At 35.1% G+C, this 20,501-nt stretch overlaps 1 long non-coding RNA gene across 1 annotated transcript in view; it reads left to right on the top strand.

Annotated features, from left to right (window-relative positions):
• Window positions 1–6,037: 6,037 nt before the first annotated feature.
• LOC123000708 (uncharacterized) overlaps window positions 6,038–20,501 on the top strand; it is an 83,244-nt gene continuing 68,780 nt past the window's right edge. Inside the window, exon 1 of the long non-coding RNA XR_006408882.3 lies at window positions 6,038–6,163. This is a non-coding gene — a long non-coding RNA (uncharacterized LOC123000708). The remainder of the gene's footprint in view (window positions 6,164–20,501) is intronic.

Below are 20,501 nucleotides of genomic sequence, written 5' to 3'. Positions count from 1 at the left end.
ACAAACAAGAGTGGCAACGAGATAGACAAAATTTGTATTCCCACAACCTGCTCTTACTTGCTGAAGTAAAGTTATTATTGGTGGATGATAGGAAAGTTTGGTTAAAATATCCATAAACCCATATAAATAATAAAGTTAAAATGCCAAAAATAAAAAGGCAATGAAACAGCAACAGGAAAACTGATTCCTAACTAGAAAGTGGGTGATGGTGAGTAGACTGGTTGTTCCAGTTTTTTCTAGAAGTGAAGTGGATATTGGATAAATCACAAAGCATTTCCCCTCAATGTGTCATGCCAGTTAATCCTTGGCAAACAATGATCTCAAATTGGGCCCTCTGAATCTAGAATTTTACGCTAAAATCTGTGGATTCATATCGTCATTATTCTCTCACTCTACTCCTGCGAGTCAACTAAACACCAACAAAGTTATCAAAGGTTAGAATCAACTTACATAAACCTAGAAATGCTGTGATGTGAATATGGTAGTTGCCATCAGTCAGATATTTTAGAACTTTAGCTTGATGCTCTAGTTTTCCTTTTCCCGGTCATAGGAAAGATTATCTGAGAACTCCCTGAATTGGTCTGGCTTGGCATAACTAAATGACTGTTCTCTACATCCTTTCATGTATACTGCATGTCAGGTAACTAATGTGGACCACGTGAAACCATCCATTTAAGTTAAAAGTCAGTGGGCTTTTAAGAATCTGTTGTTAAATTTGTAACAGTTAAAATAAATGAGGTAAATATCAATGACTTCCAATATTAACTTTTTATTATCTCACCATATATAGAGAGAGATATATATCTAACTTAAGGGAATGTACTATAGTCAGTAAATTTGACATTTAATCCAGAATGTCCTAAATGAAATGATGTAAAAAAGTAACTTTTTCTACATATTCAGAAAGGGAATTTATTGTGTTGTTAAGTACAATTCATCCAACTAGACTGCACAGTGGGAAAAGCTAACTCATCTACAATGCATTAGATGAAGCAGAGGCACTCGGGTGAATGGCCCCGTGGAGAACACAACAGGACTAAGTAGAACTTGATATGAGGGGCTGACATACAGACTGGATAACATTCGTGCTCAGTAGCTGCAAAGGGACAGCAAGTGAGGTGTCTCTAAGGATAATAACTTAGAAATACCTTTCAACCCTTCATCTAACTTCTTCCTCTAGCAAAGGTTAAAAGTAAGTTTGACACCTTGTTCTATTGCCTGCACTTACCCTCAGGTAATAAAAGAGACAATGAAATATAATAATGGGTCCCTGTGCTCCATGGCACTGTATAACATCTATTACACATCTCTAGAAGTTCAAACACACTCTTCCTAGTGATTTTAAATCATTGAACTACATTTAAAAGAAAATAAAAGAAAACATTAGAGTAGATATGTCACTAAGTCTGTGGCTTTTTGCCCTTGCCTCTGAAGTGGTTGACATCTTCATTAATGCTCCCTCTTCACAGTCCCTAAAGAACTTGACATTGCTTAAGTCATTAATGCTTTTTAGGTCAGCTAACCTGTAACAAATTAATTAAATTATAACTTTATTGGTTTCTTTTGATCCTCATACTATCAAGATATAATATACCCTTAGTAATAATAAAAATAATAATGAGGTAATTTACTGAGCACCCCATATGTACCAGGGACTGTTTTATATGTATTATTTAGTTTAATTAAAATGCAAAAATACTTGGAGAGTACAAAATAAATTACCCTTAAATGTATACATCAAGCACAACACACAGAAATATTTCTGTCTTGATTCATACTATCTCTATTAAAGTAAAGCCTGCTGAAACACAGGAAATATTTATATCTTAAATATATGTATGAATTTAAGGAATACTATTAATTTAATGTAAGAATTAATACTAAGAAACTACAGAAGTAAGTACCAAAAAAGTAGTCTCTGCAGTTTCTATCTTAGCTTTATCAAAAATTCTTTCAGGGCGCCTGGGTGGCTCAGTCTTTAAGCGTCTGCCTTTAGCTCAGGTCATGATCCCGGGGTCCTCCGGGGTCCTGGGATCGAGCCCTGCACCAGGCTCCTTGCTCAAAGGGGAGCCTACTTCTCCCTCTCCCATGCCCCCTGCTTGTATTCCCTCTCTTGTTGTGTCTGTCTGTAAAATAAATAAATAAAATCTTTAAAAAAATTTCTTTCAGAAAGTTGCTTCTTTCTTCCTCAGAGATACTTGTCACTGTCTTTTCTCACTCATTTCCTTATTGTCTTCTAGTATCAGCAAATACTTTGAGAATTTCCTTTTTTTGCCTGGTTGCTTATAGATTGCTCTAAACAATTTATTCCTTCTCAACCTATTTAGCTGAGGTTGAACATCTGTCTTTAGCCTGATTATGGGATAGCTATAGAAAAAGTCCTCTGAAGAAGTAGCACAATGAAAAGTACAGAAAGAGAGCTATGAGAGACAACGCTGAGAAAGTAATGTAATCACTCAAAGAATGGGTACATTTCTCTAGTGTGCAAAGTACCTCTTGAACAGAATCTCTGATTTACCTCTGAAGGGTGTCAGCAGGTGCCTAACCATGCCCATTAGACTGGAAAAGCATTGCCGATCTGTAGAAGGCAGAACCACTGATATCAAGTGTCTTGTCAGCTCCCCAGAACAATGCTATGCCTTACCCTTAACCCATGCCACTACCACCCACCAATGGAAATGTTTCATGTAAAACACAATATCAAACACTAACTCCTACCTTTTCATTCATGATTCCAGAAAGAAAATGGTTTAAATGCAATCTGGTTGGAAGCAAGAACAAAAACTGTAATTGTGATGTATACTGCCACTTAATCATCACTCACTGAATCAGCTTCTGTACAGCTGGGAAAAAAAGAAGTAAAGGGAGTATATTTTATGTGTGAATAGAAAACACTGGGATTTGGTATTTCAGCTTTTCTTCTAAAAAACAATGTAAAAGCAATTTCTTTTAAAAAAAGGGGGGGTTCTTTAAGAAGTTTTTAAAAAAGCAGGGGTGCCTGCGTGGCTCAGTCAGTTAAGCATCTGACTTCATCTCAGGTCATGATCTCAGGGTCCTGGGATCGAGGCCTGAGTTGGGCTCCATGCACAGGGGTAGTCTGCTTCTCCCTCTTCCTCTCCCCTCCCCCTGCTTGTGCTGTCTATCTTTCTCTGTCTGTCTCTCAAATAAATAAATAAAATCTTAGAAAAAGGAAGAAATTAAAAAGTAGGTTGCCAATGAAGTAGGATATAAATTTGCATCACCCATTTAGCATCCTGTAAATACATGTGTTTACATACATGTGCATACGTGTATATGCACTCACGTATATATGTGTATCACATATATATTATTTTCATAAATATAAAAATACACACATACTTATAAGTGTATCCACAAAATTGAGAATACCAGCCAATGTATAATAATGTAACTCCTAACTACAGTAAGGAATTTTTGTTTGTTTTTTATATTGACGTACACATCCCAAATAATATTTTTGTGTGTATCACTCAATGAGCATTTTAACCCCAGAGAGAATAAACTATTGATTTTTAAGTCTAGGTTTATGTTACACCATTTTCAGCTATGACACAAGTCTTCTTCCAAGGTAAACATCAATGAGTGACAGTGAAGGGAAAAAAAAAAGAATAAAAAGAATAAAAATAAACAATGGATAACCACGACTGTTAAAAGGAACACCAATGCTTGTTATGGAATGGATTGGAATGCCTCAATGGAATACCAATGCTGTTAAATAATCACAAATTTCTAAATCTCCGCAATATCTCAGTCCCAATACTGAGCCTATGTGAAAATGCTTCTTTCTGTAGTAACCATAATATTTATGTCCCTTTTAATAAGACTTCTCTATCATAAAAGGGCAGAGAGGTCCTTTTTTCAAAAGTCATCCTCCTACATTAAAAGATCAAACAATTGTAAGTCTTCCAGAGCTTCAATTAAAATGCACCAGGTGTGAAGGACATAGGGACTCTGCATTGTGCCATAGTGAAACTGTGAGAATTGGACTTCAGGCCCCATGATCCTTAGCTGTTTTCAAACCAGAGTAATGACAGACTTTGTACACAGGCAAAACAAGGGCTCCTTCATGAGTGTCTTTGGATTTTGCAATCTTGAGATCATTCTGAGCATCAGTGATCTCATCTGTAAAGTAGTCAAACTACACCTACAATTGAACATATTCTGAACATGGAATGATACGCAGATATAAAACACTGGCATTCAAAAATGTTAGTGTTGCCAACAGTGTGCCCTAACATCTGCGTTTTTACATATAAAACAACAGAAGTCGAAGGTCTAAAAAAATGAAACACATTGAGGTGCCTGGGTGGCTCAGTCGTTAAGCGTCTGCCTTCGGCTCAGGGCGTGATCCTGGCGTTCTGGGATCGAGCCCCACGTCAGGCTTCTCCTCTGGGAGCCTGCTTCTTCCTCTCCCACTGCCCCTGCTTGTGTTCCCTCTCTCGCTGGCTGTCTCTCTCTCTCTGTCAAATAAATAAATAAAATCTTTAAAAAATAAATAAAATTAAATTAAAAATTAAAAAAATGGAACACTATTAAAAAAAAAACCCTAAAACTACTTAATGACCAAATTACCATCTTTATTTATCCTTCATACCACTCAAACAAAAAAACACATTCAAGCTTTACTTTCCATGGGGAGAGATGCAAAGAAATAATGATTAGATTTGAGCTATTGGATATAAAACATATTATAAACCCACTGTACTACTAAAAGAATACTTGCCAGATGAAAATGAAAAACAAAATAAAAGAAACAGATTAGCATACACATGAATTTAGTTCATAATTAAATTGACAGCGGAAACCATTAATTTATAAAATATGTACAAACTGGGCAATTGATGACTTTGTTTGAAAGACAATGTTATATTTCTACCTCTCATCACATACCAAAACAAGGCCCCTATAGAATAGGACAATAACACTTTGATACTTAATAAAATGTATACGTAAAAAAATAGGGTAAGGATTTGCCTAAAATATTTTCTAACCGTTATGGCAAAGGAAACAACCATAAAAGAAAAAGATAGTTCCACTACACAAATATTTTTAAATGTTTATAAAATGTAGCAAAATTTAAGTAAAAAACTGGGGAAAATGTCACGATATATGACAAAGTGTTATGCATATATTGGGATCTTTAAAATCAATAAAAATACAGTAATAGTACTGGGAAAATGATGATATCCATGAAAAAAACACTCATAAGTTTAAAACATTAAATACCAACACCTATTTGAGGAGGGTTGGGGAATTAAAACCACACCCTTGCATTTTGGGAGGCTAATCACTGTGCCTGCTTTGCAGACAAGGTGTTGATAAAAATTGAAAAGCTTTCAAATCTTTTTACCTTATAATTCAGTAATCCCACTTTCAAGAATTTATTTACAAGTATATTAGAGATGCTCACAAAAATGTATATATTATAAAATTTTAGAAAAAAGAAACTACTTAAGAGAAGTATTGCAAACCTCTAAATTCAATATAATTTCAAACTTGCTAAATGCAATATCAGCAATTAATATTGATTTTCTTCAAGCAGCAGAACAAGTGCTTTTCTTTTTTTTTCTTCCTTTTCTATATTTTCCTAATCTACAATAAGTGTGTATTACTTACACAGTCAGAGGAAGTATTTTAAATTATGTCGAAACAGAAATGATGCATGATGGACAAGAAACAAGATAATTTAGTTTGTACTCATAGAAGATAATTTAGCTCATAGAAAACACAGGAGACTGGTGAATTGCACAGGGACTTGAATGCCTGACTAAGGAATTTCTGTCATTTGAGTAGGCAGTGGGGAGCCATTGAAGTTCTTTGAGCAGGGAATTCACACAGTCAATTTGATGGTTATGTGCAGGGCTAAGTGAAATACTTTGAATCTAGTTGCAAAGAGGCCAATTGAGATCAAATTACAGTAGTGATGATGTGGCTAGAGTTTAGTGATCTTTAGACTGTTGCATTAGACATTTCAAGATAATCAAATACCCTTGAATAATACATAGTTTTTATATGAGATATTCAAAGTTAGGGCTTGCTATCAAAAAGTCGTGAAATACAGAAACATTTTAAGCTTTGTGTTTCCCTCTAGATTATCTCTTGAAAAGAATGGCACGAAGTTCACGTGAAGAAGCAACTGACAGTAAGTACCTCATCTAAAATCTGGGTCCTAGAGTTTAAACCTATCATGTTGAGTTTAGGCTAGGTTTTACTGTGAGGATTACAGAAATGCAAATCTTTTTACTTCTACCTAGCCTGTTTATGCATTGAACTGCTGGAAACTCAAATGTTTCAGAATTGTATGGCAAAAATAATGAACTCACATGGAATTTTTAAAGGGCTGTTAGACATTTAGAGCATTGTCAGGCCAGTTATATCAACGATAGGGGCTGTTTTCACATTCCCCCACCTCCCTTTGGGCCTATCTTCCTTCCCAGTTACAATATAGATTTTAAACTGATTGCAAATGTGTTTAGCATGACACTTTACAAACGATCCCTTTGGATTGCTAAGCATATAAATCATATCTGTTTATACAATGAAATAGTTACCACCTTTAGGATCTCCCCCTTTCTAAAAGAGAATTTTTAATCTCACTTTTTAAATCAGTTCAACTTCACTGAAATAAAAACCATTGCATCTTCTCTAGAATCTTCTTTCAAAACTTTTCCTACACAAGATTACCTGACTCTTGAACTCACATCCCTTCTCATCACACACTGCTACGTCTACAGTCACGTATCTTGCCACTAATACTCTTAAAATTGAAACCACCTGGTCTTTGAGTTGCTGTTCCATTCCTTCAGTATTTTATGTCTCTTTTCATTAGTTGGATCACCAACTGATTTGGAAAGAAGATAATGTGACATTGCCTACACTTTTTGGCAAAAGATGAAAAATATGAAGGATTGTACTATTTTTTGTTCTAAGAAAAAAATCAGGTAAAAGGAAAGTCTTCCTTCACCTGTCAGTAATTTAGTAAATTAAAATAATACTATTGGGCAAAGGAACTCTTTGGAAATACAACACAAGAAATAGAACACTTTCTTTTAGACCATAAAACACCCTATTCTTCGGCTATAGGTTTTGAGAATTGCATGCTAGATTACCAGAAAAGAATGGGTCATTGACAGGGAAGTGCTGAAATAAATAATTCTAGCTGCAAATTCTCTGTGTATCCAGAGATGAAGTGAGCACACGAATTAACTATTATAAAACTTGCCTATTTGTGAAATAAATGCTTTTTAATAAAAATTTGAAAGACTTTATGATTTTTTTATATAAGTTCAGAAATGATATAATTTTACAGCATAAAAGCAGCCTCCTTAGAAAATGAGTGATGGGGCGCCTGGGTGGCTCAGTTGGATAAGTGTCCAACTCTTGATTTCTGCTTAGGTAATGATCTCAGGGTCATGAGAAAGAGCCCTGGGTTGGGCTCTGGGCTGAGCGTGGAGCCTGCTTGAGACTCTCTCTCTCCCTCTGCCCCCCCACCCCCCACTCATGTTCTCTCCCTCTCTCTCAAAAAAAAAGAAAAGAAGAGAAAAGAAAATGAGTGACAAGAGGAATGATACAGTATCTTTGGAAACTAAGGGACAGAGTTGGGGTTTTTATTGTCTTTTGTTTCTTCTCTCTTTTTATGTTTTGAGATTTTATTTATTTATTTGACAGAGAGAGAGAGAGCACAGGCAGGGGGAACAGCAGGCAGAGGGAGAGGGAGAAGCAGGCTCCATGCTGAGCAGACAGCCTGACGTGAGGCTAGATCCCAGGACCCCAGGATCATGACCCAAGCCAGAGGCTTAACCGACTGAGCCACCTAGGTGCCCCATCTTCTCTCTTTTTAAAATGAGCAGTTTTCATTTTATTTTCTGTCATTAAATTTATACATAATTGAATAACATTTATTAAGCTCTAAAGCTTGTATTTTCACAATTGCTTAAATGTGAAATATATTAATAGCCCCAAGGTAAATATATTTAGTGTATCAGATACATGACATGTAATTCTATCCATTACCAAAGTTAACAATCTCAAAATATATATTTAGTACGTATAGTAGTTTGTGGTATAAGGAAAGAAATTTTGATGAACTTCTGAGTCAGCTAGAACTTGCATCAATACTCACTTGACCACTAAGATAATGATGTCATTGACCAAATCATCCAATTTTTCAAATCTGTTTCTTCATGAGTAAATTGAAGATAATGCTGTTAGAATTAATGAAGATTAAGTATATAAAGTGTCTCACGTGTGGAAGACGGTCAATAAAAGTACCCTTGCTTATGTCAGAGTCACTATGAGAATTACATTGGATAATTTATGAAAACCTTTGGGGTCCTGCTTTACATGCAATTGCTTTTTATTCATTTGTTTATTCATCCAACATATACATGTTAAGTACTTACTGTGTGCTAGATATTCTAAGTGCTTTACCTTAAAAGAGTATTTTAGGGGTGCCTGGGTATTTCAGTCACTAAGCGTCTGCCTTTGGCTCAGGTCAGGATCCCAGGGTCCTGGGATCGAGCCCCTCATTGGGCTCCTTGCTCAGTGGAAGGCTGCTGCTCTGTCTCCCACTCCCCCTGCTTGTGTTCCCTCTCTCACTGTCTCTCTCTCTGTCAAATAAATAAATAAAATCTAAAAAAATAATAAATAAAAATAAGAGTATTTTGTATAAAATACAGTATAAATGTAAGGTCATCAAGGTTATCTTAAACATTAACTATATTTTTGGACTTGCTCTGTATTTAATGTAACAAAGGTTTGTATCATCTTTAAGTGAAAAGTCACAGGTTAATCATGGGTTGTGATTATTTCATATTTTATGATGAAAGTTAATTTGGCTGTATTACAATTCTCATTTTAATATGGTAAATTAAGGGTAATGCAGTTCTGATTCAGGATATTGTCTTTCAAAATAATTAAATGATACACACAAATTACTAGTAAGCTGATAGCATAATTATGGGAAACTGAAGATTATTCATAATAAGCAATATATAATGTTTTAAATTGTGACAGTGGGAATGAGGCAGATGTGCCAAAAAAATACACTCGTGCCAAAGTGATAAACAACTTATTTTGTCATTTTCAGTTTAGAAAAATCCCACTTTAGGACAATAAAAATTCCTGGTTTAGAGGAAGAGCTCATCTCCATTTGTACCATTTCTACCATAAAGCATATAGCCTGATATAACATTTATTACAGGAATAGAGAATATACAAGGATACAGCAAGGACTGATTAAATTTGTGCATAAAAACATGAAAATCACCATTTATTTATCAAATAAATATACAACTTTAATTAAACTGGGCAGTATATTAAATAACTGGATGGAGACAAGGTGAACATTTTAATAAATTTGAATAATCATATCAATTTTATACCAATGAATGTGTATTTGAGGAAATATGCACCATTTTCCATTTTAACAATTCATAAAGAATAACACTGCAGTATGGACACACAAAACTATTCATCAGGTTGCCAAATTTTTTTGCATAATCTTAGCAGTTTTGTTCAATACCATTGCCATGTCATACTCAGTTAATTTTAGTCAAAGTCATGTGACCTATTTGAAATGGGATAAGTGGTCCAGTCCTGTGTCTAGAAAACATCTATGCAAATTGAAAAATATGTACATTTTATAAAATTTTCTTACAGTAATTCCTAACCCACTGCAGACTCACACATCTGAAATTTTAAAGAGGTAATGGAGATTAATCGTGTCCCAAAAGAAAAAATAAAAGGTGATCTCTGATTTACTAAAAGAGGGTTCTCTGAGTTTGCCACTTTTTCTCTTTCCTCCTCACTTCCTGACCCTCTTCCTACTTTAGATCCACACCTAACATTTTACCAGCTATAGTCTTGATTTATTTTGAAGTTCTATTTTGTCAATGGGATTTAAGTAATTGTGTTATGAAAATGATCAAATTCATTTTCCTAAGTAAGCCAATAATGTAGCCTAATCACGTAGTTTGGTGTATTTCATTTTTCAAATGCATCTGTCTTTAATTGGTATGCTTATAGTCTGGACATCTTCCCTATTCATAAGCACACATAAACCTTCATTACTGATTTTTTAAAAGGTTTCTCTAAAATTTGTGCCTAATACTTTCTAACCCACAATCAATATTTATACCACCCATTTGAATAAAAGTCTCTAGATAATCCTGATATTTAGTATCATAATGACATAAGAAATTTTTTCAAAACTCATTCTCCAGTAAAGCTAAATTGATTTTCAGGCTCTTCTAGAAATAGTGAAATATTTTATTTTAGATCAAAATAGTTCTTTGGGATAATGAAAACTGCTTCAGACTTCTCTGTTTGGTTTTAGGACAGGCTATTTTGCATCTTGAAGCTTTGATTTCTTATTTATAAAATGAAATATCAAACCTTTTGTGATGAACCCCTAGTGAAATGACAACATGCCACTTGAAGTGCATCATATAACATAATTACATTTAACCAGAACAAGTGACCCTTACTATGTACACAACACTTACTTTGTGTACTACATTTCCATAATATTTTAAAGAAGTAGATGAGTCCTTGATCTCAGAGGCTTGACAATTTGGTGGAGGAGGCTTTACATACACACAGCAGAATTTAATAATAGACAGACTGACAAAGCAACATCTAAGCAAGTGCACATTTTGAGAGTCCTTGCAATTTAGGTTTAAGCTCCTCATATGGAAAACTACTATGCAAAAACGTTCATTTACAGAAAATTAAAGTATGGAAATGATTCTTTTAACGTCACACTGCCTGTTGTTGTGCAGATGATAAGCCAGGTGGCCCCTGAAATGCAAGCTGGTAGTAATGCCTCTGAACCAGGTTCACCAAGATCAGTAATTTCCCAAAATACCCGATGAACATGTCACCACCTTCTCTTCACCCTTGTAGAGGAGTAAAAACTCCTGACCAAAGAATAATTATGTCATTTACAGTGAGAATTAAAAGTTAAATAAAAATACCTGACTATTTATTTAGTTTATGAGGCCTTTGAGAAAGCAATTCTAAGGGACCTTATAGACGGGACACAACCACATGAGAGATCTTCGTGTCTTTCATTATATGGTTTTTAATGATTACAATTACTGAAGACCTTCAATGCACCGGGTATTATACACATAATATTCGTAATCTCATGACAATTTTGCAAGGTTGGTGTGATCCTTCTTATATTGATAAGGAAATAGAAGTTCACTGAGCCTGAGTAACATACATACTCAGGAAATGGCTGAGCCTTGACTGATACATGTATCTGTTTACCTCCCTGACTCTAGGCCTGTGCTTGTTTTTATATTATTCCCCAGTAAAGCACTCCCACCCAGTCCATTTTTACCTATTACCTTGCTTCGTTTTCTTTCTTCCCATGAAGTCAATGATTTCTGTATTCCCAGCATATAGAACACATTGACTACTCAATGCATATTGACTGACTGACTGTCTAAATAAATAAACAATTTGAACTAACCGAATCTCATCGCCCTTTCATTATCTGGCTTGCCATTCTTTCAGGTGACTTCCTGGAACAACATTTCTTTATTTCTTTAACCAAAGGGAGTTAAAATTCTAGTTCTGTCTCTATATCTCATATTTTCCAGACCCTTTTTGTAAAGCAAGTCTAATAGGTAAACACGTAAACCCAGGATAGCAAGTAAGAGAAGTAATGAGTCTAGTAACATGTGGAATTTAGATACAGTTATTATCATCTGAGATATTAATATGCAGTATTTCCATATTATGCTTTTAGGTAAAAGAGCTCAGAAGCTAGAGCTTTACATAAAATAAACATATTCCTCTTCAGGAGAGGTGAGCAGTAGGCCAAAAGAGCAACTCTTAAATTGTACTATGTATGTATGGCCTATTGCAAGGGATAAATAATATATACCAGCCAAGGAATGAAACATCATGAAAATTGCAAATTCCTGTCAACACTACCAAAGAGGGTATTTTTTTCCTCTTAAGGAATATGGGAGAAATTTAAAACTCACTGTCACATTACTGATCTTTAATTACCCACTATAAAATAACTATTAACATGTAATATTTTAATATATGTACATATCATGTATATATAATATATAACATAAATAATATATAAATATATATTGAATTTATAAATAAGTATATAATAAATATAAATGTAGATATATAACTATAATAGCTACAAAAATGTGGATTATATGTAACTTTCACCTCTTTGTGCTAATTAAGCCTCCCACGATGCCGTTGTTGTTCATTTATTAAAAAGTTATATATTTATGTAACTAATGGTGCTACTGTCTTAACCTGCAACTAAATTTCAGGAAATTGACACATAATTTTAGATGCATTTAGTCTATCCATTAGATAAGTCATGCCACTATTCTTCTTGCTGTATGAGCAAGCACATCAGTTTTATACACATTTTTAGTAGTGCAACTTGACATCAGGATAATGTCAATTAGATTATTTCTGAGTCATTTTCTGCATTTAAGACATAACCAACTTAGAGTAGCTTCTGGCCCCAACTTCCAAGCATGCCCCTGCTCAGTATACCTTCCACGGCTGTGTATACAAGTATTATTAGTATCATTCCCATCATCATCATTTTCTTTATCCCTAACATTAGACTTTCTTTGAACATTTACTCTGTGCTAGGCAGGGTATTTGTTACATTATATGTATTTGCCTTAGTACATATATAAGTAGCTTTATGATATAATTATCATGATTGTCATTCAATAAGTGAGGTAACACATCTTTCCAAGGACACACAGGCAACATGGGAAGGATCCACATTTAGACCCATGTGTTACTGCATTCTGCGACAGAACACACCCACAGCAGACATGTTCTGTTGTAACTCTCTGTGTACACTGTTTTTTTTGCCCTCAGCAGCACAACTCCTCCAGGGTGGGGATTCTCATTTGCCCTGATCTGCTGTTCCTATTAGAGTATATACACTAATTAAGTATCCAAGCAGAGAATTAAAAGAATAAGTGAAGCTAAGTTTTCCCTTTTTTTAAACTGAGTAACATTTTCTTGTCATTTGACTAAAATGCAAAAATGTGTAAAGCCTCTACAAGATGATGTTGTATGTCTGTTTGGGCATCTGTTGCCTTGTGATGTTAGCCCAATATCACTAGAATATTTAATTTTCCAGTTAGATCATATTACTGACCTCAGTGTGATCTTATTTCCTATTCTTAGACCCTAGTTCCTTATTAATATTTTGCCCTCAGGTTGAAACTTCATTAAAATTAATTTTGAATCCACAATGTAATACTAAGTAAAAGTATAGCACCCAGATGTAGTGAAGTAGATCCAATCAGCCCATAATCTTAATTACATAAATAGAACTTTATCCAAACAAAAACCACACAAAATGTGACTATATTTCTTCTGCCTTTGTAAAGAAAATGGCAAAGGAAAATATTGTTTACATTCCTAACACAGGTGACTTCCAATATTCCACATCTTACAACTTCAACATCAACACTGTCATCTGCGAAGAATATTTCTCAACAAACTGCAAGTGATAAAATTGCTCTACCTTCCATCATTAATAATTACTTTTGTTCCATATGGTAACAGAAAGAACGCTTTATGTTAGTCTGTGCATTGCCAAGTCACGTTTCCTTCTGATACAGTAACTGCCAAAACTTTGCCCATCAAACACCTGGATCACACTGAGAAATGCAATCACTGAGGTAGGCAATAAAATGTTCCTGTTTTGCTGGATAGAGCTAATTAAAAGTCAAGGTGTTCAATTTGGTACATCACGGAGAGTAATGCTTTATACAGTGTAACCCAAGTTTCATTTATTTACTTTTCTGAATCAAATTAGAGAACATAACATAGCATAATTACAATTTACCAGCAAAGTCTGAGTTCATCTACTTAAAAGTCAAAACAATTGATCAATTCAGTGTTAAAAAAAAAAGACAAAAATCATCTATTGACTATATTGTAATTCACTATTCTATCAACTAAACAGACGTTGGTTTGCCAACCTTTTTTTCATTTCTCCCCTGTGTAGCCCTTTACAGCTTTTTTTCTTAATTGTTAACCCCATGAAATTTTAATGCCACAGATAAAGGGGGTAAGTGTTCCTGTAATGTATATCTGTGTTTTATACACGCAAAGAGTAAGGCTTTTTTTCACCACCCCCCTCGAGGAACCAATTTTAGCACCTCTGAGAGCTATATCTCCCATCGAGAATGTATGAGTAGACAAAGTTCAAAGTTTCACATTATAGAAAATATTTTTATTTAATTTCAATGAGGCATTTATTTTGCCAGTTCATATAGTTTAACCTGCTGTCAGTTTTTTTGTAGAAAGAATTTTAAATGAAAGAAGTGAGATGAATGAAGAGAAGCAAAGAAACTCTTTTTTACCATCTTTAAATCAATATATAGCAGTTACTTCATGAGACGAGATATTGCTGAATATAGAATTTCAACCATAAACTATATTTACAAATGAAGTTTTAAGCTAACTCCGAAACTATGCAACAGCCCCTTTCTGTGAATTCTAATTTTGTAAACTACAGTCTCTATGAGGAGGGTGAGGATGTGCAAGGAAAGGGGAAAAAGAGAAAACCAACAATAAATATATCTATGTATCAGAAACTTCCATTCTAAATAGAAACACAAGGGGAAGAGTGCCTGGATTTTTACTTTTTATCTGGTTACACTGGTGTTTTATAGCAATTTTCTTACTTTTGAGTACACTTTCTATGAAAAAATCATGAAAGACTGAAATTTGTCCTGCCACCCATCTGTGTTATATCTCTACTTCATTGTTATCTAATTGTCTTTGCTTAGGGTTTTGTTTTGTTTTTTGTTTTGTTTTGTTTTAATGGCTCTGTACAGGTAGAATTTAAATTGTAGAAAAATGCATGAGTTCATGTCAGCTGGTTTGGATGGACCACACACTAATCCCCTTGGCTACTGACCCAATGCTCTAGAATCTTTTAACTAAGAATAAATGCTGTTCTGTAACCGTGAGTCTACATGTTGTTTTGGAGTAGGATGTATCAAGCTGTTAGTGTTGTTAAATAGCAATTGGATTTATGATTTGCATCTAGTTTTGGTGGGTGGGGATTTAAAGGTGAAAGCTGGTCGTATAGCTAGGATGTGCCTATGTGAACAGCATGCCTCCCTCCATGAGCAGCCTTTGGGGTACCTGGCACAGAGTGGCTTTGCATATACTGTGGTGATGGTTTAAGTCCCGTGCAACCCATCCAGGAGTGGGAGGACAAAAGAGCTTCTACCTAATATCTCTGGACCCTTTTTAATGCAAATGCTTCTGCTGCTCTTTTATATCTTCTGCCTGTAATAAAGCTATCCCATAAGAATAAGTGACTCTTGTGGGTCCTTTCAGCAGTGGAAAAATCAAGGGGATGAATGTGTCATTAATAGAGATAGTAATACAAATAATTCTCATCCATAAAAATATAAATTGTGTCCAGTGGAATGCAATTCCTTAAGCCCCTCTGGTGACTGGTCTACTTGGCCAGTTTGTAGATTTATTCCAGCATTCCTTATTTGACTTTAATATGAAGAATTTGGGGTTCCCCTTTGAACCACATGTAATAACTCAATGGCTCCCTCATTAATTAATGAATTTTAAAAAATCTTTGGCATGTTTTAATTTTATATATGGATGAGAGTAATAATTGTATCCTGTTTTACTTTTTATCCTTTATTAACTCAAATAAGGAGCAGCACCACAGCATAGTTTTTAGGACCAAAGACACTAGTCAGACCACCATCTGGGTTGGAATCCAGATGTTGCCAGCTTTATGATTTTGGCAACTTAAATCCTCCAAGTATCCATTTCAGCAGTAGACAAAGGGTTTGCATGATTTAACTTCCTTATAATTTTTTTTTAAATCAATATGCCTTTGTTTCCTATCAGTGAAATGGGAACACTACCAGCTCCTATCTCATGGGATTTGGGGGATGAGTAAATGAGAAAATAAATGCAATGAAGTCAGACTGCCAAATGGCTGGAGCTAAATGTTAGGGACTACTTGGAGTAGCAATGGCAGTAGTAGCAATATTTGAGTTGCTGTAACTTGTTTTCTTTTTTCTTTGCTTGTGACTGACAATATTGGGTTTTTTTTCCTTCCTGCCTTATTCCAACATGTTTTAATTTGGTGACCTCTCAGGATGAATGATACTGAGTAAGGGACAGATGGGGCTAGGTGGGGAGAGACAGGTAGGGGGCCACAGGATCAGGCTCACAAAATTCAAAAATGTGGGAGATCAAAGGAAACCAGAAATAAGGGAACAAACCAGACCATCCTGTCCTAGGTGTCAGAGGTGGGGTCTTGTTATAACAGCTACTTGTGACCAAGAAAATTACTGACCCTAAAAAGGAAGTAAGCCATTGAAGGTGTTATGGCTAGCTTGAGTCTTTGCTCTATGGTGTTATCAACAGAGATGTTAAAAGGATGTAAGTTCCCTAGTTAGCTTCCTATAAAAGACCATCCCTGAGGCAACCCTGTCCCCACCCCCTCACTCCTGAGAGCATTTTTTCTGTATCCTTGCTTAATAAACTTCTGTTGCTTTACTTGATGTGGAAAACAAAGGCAGAAGAAAAATTATTAAATTTCTTTACTACCTAGAGCCCAGTGACAAGTCCTTGAAACAGGCAGAGTGATATTCCTCTAGGGACCCAACGGCCTCAAAGTCAATACTTTGCTAAGGGCAAAAGTCAATCCTAGCCTGACCACCTCCCTCCCCACCAGGATCCTGTAAGTCTACTTTAGGGTATAAAAATTCCTTTGGAAACTTCCTTTATCTCTGAACCCTCCAAGATACATGTTGGCAGTCATCCCCCAAGCATATGGCCCACTGGTATACATCTGAAGGGTCTCATGACTAAGGTTTTATTAGACGGTAATAAATGACCTTTACCCAACTATAGCTAGCTGGCTCAAGGTCCTGGAAACCTTGCTTCCAAAATTCCTTAGAGATTTATGCTATCCCTAACTCTCTCCAAACTTGAAAATATATAATGGGCCACTCTTCATGATCCCGATGCAGCTCTTTCTGCCCACGGGTCCTGTCCCCATGCTTTAATAAAATCACCTTTATTGCACCAAAAATGTCTCAAGAATTCTTTCTTGGCTGTGGGCTTCAAGCCCTAATGTCTTTCCTACATCACACTCACTCTCCTTTGTCTGAGAGATTCATTCTTCGATTCCGTGAGAAAAGAACCTAGCTCTCCTGCATCAGTACAATCTGTTAAACACATAAATTCTTTTATTCAACCCCTTTCTCTTAGACTTATGCAGAGATTGTATTATTTCTTTTAGTATGTGAAAACTCCCCAAATCTAGATATTGTGATACAGACCACAGTATCAACTAGAGAATGCTGGAAACATAGCCACATAAAATCAGAGGAAATTAGATGAAAGTATTATATTATCTTCATCCTTATAAATTACTTTTAATTACGTCTCTCCATCACAAAAAAAATTTGTTATTTACCTCCAAAGCTGATCCAGACAAGGTTTGATAACTTTCAGAAATCAACTAGTGATTTCCCCAGATTCTTCGAAAATTTATCCAGTCGGGGATGAGAGTGGGAGAAAAGATTAGGTAGGCCAGTTGGAAAATGAAGTACTAATCATTGCCACTCTTAGGATCTGATTAGAGTAAATTACTGTTGAATTCAACTTGATAGAAAAAAAAATCCTCTTGGGAATGAGGCTTAGGCAAGTGACCTACAAAACAGATGCATGAGCCGTCACTCATACTTTCTCACTCTCAGCTGAACTGCCCGAAATAAGGCGAGAGATGGTGATAAAAGCAAACACATTTCTTCTTTGTTCCACTCTTCTTTGTTCCATTTCTTCTTTGTGCCTTAGATAGGTAAGAAGATACTATTTGAATCATTATCTTCCAGAAGAGGAAAATAGGAGGTTAACTTAAAATTCTATGCTCTATTGAACCCAATGTACATACTTTCCCCAAAGCAACAACAAATACACCTCAGAAATGCAATCAAGGTGTCAAACTCCATTCTAGCAAACTTATTATGGCAACCCATTATTAATGTTGCCTCTCAGGAAGTTTCCATGAATGGGGCCAAATATTATTCACAACTTAATCATATTTTACATTGTCCATTTAAAAAGAGAAGAAAGTTATATATTGGAATAGGATTAACTTTAAGGATATGCTCTGATAGCAGAACCAATCTTTAAAAAAAAATGAAAAAAAAGTGTGTTGACAAATTTGTAAAGAATTTATGATACTGACACTAATTGGTGGCAAATTTGACAGGTTAAAGATAAGTGAGTTGTCTTAGTTGAGGAGCAATTCTGTAGATCCACTTTTCTGTATTCCTTTCCACGCCAATCACTGAAAATGCCGGTGAACGGGCCCAGCTGAATTGAGCCATTGAAGGCAAGAGTAGGGAATTAATTGTGTTCTCTTGCTTCTTTTCCTACTGCCAAAGAAAAGCACTATTGTCCTCCTTGAAGGATTCCCTTTCAGCCTTAAGGATCACTGCCAACTTCATTGAGAAAATCAAACTGCATATCCAAGTGGAAGTAAGGGGGGTTCGCATCCAGCTTTGTTCTTGGGAGAGGGGGTTGTGATGGGTTCTAAACATAAGCATCACACTTTGAGTTTATTTTAAAAGTGGCTTAATGAAAAATGAGAAACACAGAAGAGTGAAAAAGAAAACAGAATAAAGTATAAATTTTTAGCCTGAATAAAAGTTACACTGAATGCTATTTATAATGTTGTCTATGTACGCATGCTATGAAATTACACTTGTTAAATGCATCGGAGCCTCTGAACCACAGAGAGCAATCTTATCTGAAGTAATAATATAAATGTCCACTTTCACAGATGAATGGATACATTGGATTTTTTTAAAAAAAAGCACTTTTCTTAATGTGACCTAATTAAGGGTGTAAATTAAAAAAAATTTTGAGCCATAAAAATGTCAGATCTCAAATATAACTTATTTGAGGATTTGAAGATAGCTCACATAAAACGCAAGAACTATTCAGTTACTCCCCAAGAAAAGGACGTGCTTGTATTCTTTATGGGATTCCGGTTAAGCTGACTGGATGATCAGGACTAAAATATATGATATATTAGGAAAAGTGTAACATCACTACATAAATGAAAACTGACATTAAATTTCCAACACCGAGTTTGTCTGAGCTTAATACAATTTAGCAGCCTAATTGGCAGTTAAGACTTCATATGGGCAATGTTAAATACTTTTAAGGTAAGAAAATACCTACTTTCTCTTTAGGAGCAAAAGATTATATGCTACAGAAACTTTTTCTGTGGATACTAGATACAAAGATATACCTCTCCGTAACCAAACAAAATGTTACATGCATTAGGTTAAATGTCTTCATAGCCCTTGGCACTTGTAATAAGGCTGGGTGGGAACTAGTTTGTAATTTTATTCACTGTTCTAGTTGGATTTCACTTTCTTACACTTCCTGCAACAAAGACACATTGTTATTTTTTTGTTGAATTCTGGGCAAATAACCCTACAGAAAACCTCTTTAAAAAACCCTGGATATGTAGAGTAAAAACTGTGAAATGCATAAGCCAACAGTTTTATTTGGTAATAAATTCAATCATATGGCATAATTGCCATATGGCACAATGGATTTTGTTTGTTTATCTGTGCTTCATTAAAGTGAGCTCCCAGCATTTCTTCTTTGTTTGTGAAAGATCTATTATAAACATGACTCCCTGCAAGCCAAGCAAGGTGAAATGTACACGTACACCTTAAATTAACTTTCCAAGTGGCCACAGCTTCCTGGAAAGGATGAAGCCATAGAACATGATAGTATTCGACCGCAGATTGGCCTGAACTAAAGATCAAAATTTAATCAAGCTCCTAAATATTTATATCTATGGCATTGCAGCACCTTCACACTACAACCTATTTATCCTAAATACCTTTTCCTAACAAGTAATTTTCTGGATGTCACCACAATTTACCAGGGTCAGCATCTAAATGTAGAACAAGTAACTTATTTAAATTAGTTTATTTGGTCAGAAAAAAAGCTAGATGACCTGGCATGCATCATACGATTATTAATATAGTTGTGCTTGGGATTTAAAACATCTTCTTTGCCGTAGCAGGTGGTTTATAACAGTGAATTATAGCACACACGGTTAAGATCATGTTTAGAATATATCAAGTAAGAAACAGAATGTCCTTTCAGCAAGGCTGTACTGGATGGAAAAGTAAAAGGCTGCCTCTTAAATTAAAATCCATTGTGGGCCTAAAGCCTTAAGAGGTTTACAAGTTTGTTTTCCTTTTGAGTTTGGTTATTGATTTTGTTGTTGTTGTTGTTGTTGTGATCCTTATCATTTAATTAACTGGGTTTGGATCTTTTGGATATTAACCTGGAATAAAATACATATTGTATCCTTATATTGTCTGTAAGCAATCATCTATGAGAGCTTACAATTGTTAGGATCAACACAA

This window comes from Ursus arctos, unplaced genomic scaffold, assembly GCF_023065955.2.
Source record: "Ursus arctos isolate Adak ecotype North America unplaced genomic scaffold, UrsArc2.0 scaffold_10, whole genome shotgun sequence".
Classification (NCBI taxonomy): Eukaryota; Metazoa; Chordata; class Mammalia; order Carnivora; family Ursidae; genus Ursus; species Ursus arctos.
This window is presented reverse-complemented; position numbering and strand designations above follow the sequence as displayed.